The following is an 863-nucleotide window of genomic DNA, read 5'->3' as shown; positions in this document are numbered from 1 at the left end:
AGTGGGGGTCCACGATACGTTTCTGGTTAAAGTTATTTTCAAGCAACAAAACAAGCCCACAAAATGCAGCAGACAAAAGGGAAGCATTTAACGCGTGGGTTAACACCACCTTTTCTTCCTAACTTACACATACCTATAGACAGAAGATGAAGATAATAACAGCAATCAAAAAAAATTGGGCGGTAAAACGGTAGCAGCACTAAACAAACCTTGATTTTGCTCAGGATTGAACACATAAATTCATCTGATTCATGATTTTATTCGTGGTTTTTTTTGTGAATTATTTTTAATCCTGCATGTGTGACTACGGCCTCTTTTTCAAACTGTAATAATCTTTATTTAAAAGCAATAAAGGAAAAATCCACATAATTGAAATGAAACACACCATCGGGAATACACGTTAACTATCACTGTTTTGCAGCACAGTAAGCCACTCGGGAATGCCATCTAGCTCTAAAATATATATATATAGCCCTTCACAGAAACATCAAACTTTCTCAGAATTTGCAGGTAAATAGCAAAATGGAAACCTCTCTACATTAACCCCATAAAAAGCAACCAAATCAAATGACAGAAGACAAAATGTTCCTCCTTGTTCAGTCACTTCCAGCAATGCATTTCAGCCCAAATACTATTTCCCTTTCTACTTTTTGTATTTAAGGACAGCTTCATAAAATTTGCTTAGTTCCAAGTGAAAAAAATTTGAAGGCAGAGGCTTTTACATATACGTGTTTGCATGTTGCGAGCAACATTTACATAACCAATACTCTAAAAATGCAGAAGTTAATTAAGGGCTACTACAGTCCAAAAGAAAAAGAGAATATTGCAGGTTCAAGGAGCAGGGCATTTCCTAGAGGTAAGCG

Source organism: Aptenodytes forsteri, unplaced genomic scaffold (genome assembly GCF_000699145.1).
Source record: "Aptenodytes forsteri isolate BGI_AS27 unplaced genomic scaffold, ASM69914v1 Scaffold237, whole genome shotgun sequence".
NCBI lineage: Eukaryota > Metazoa > Chordata > Aves > Sphenisciformes > Spheniscidae > Aptenodytes > Aptenodytes forsteri.
This window is presented reverse-complemented; position numbering follows the sequence as displayed.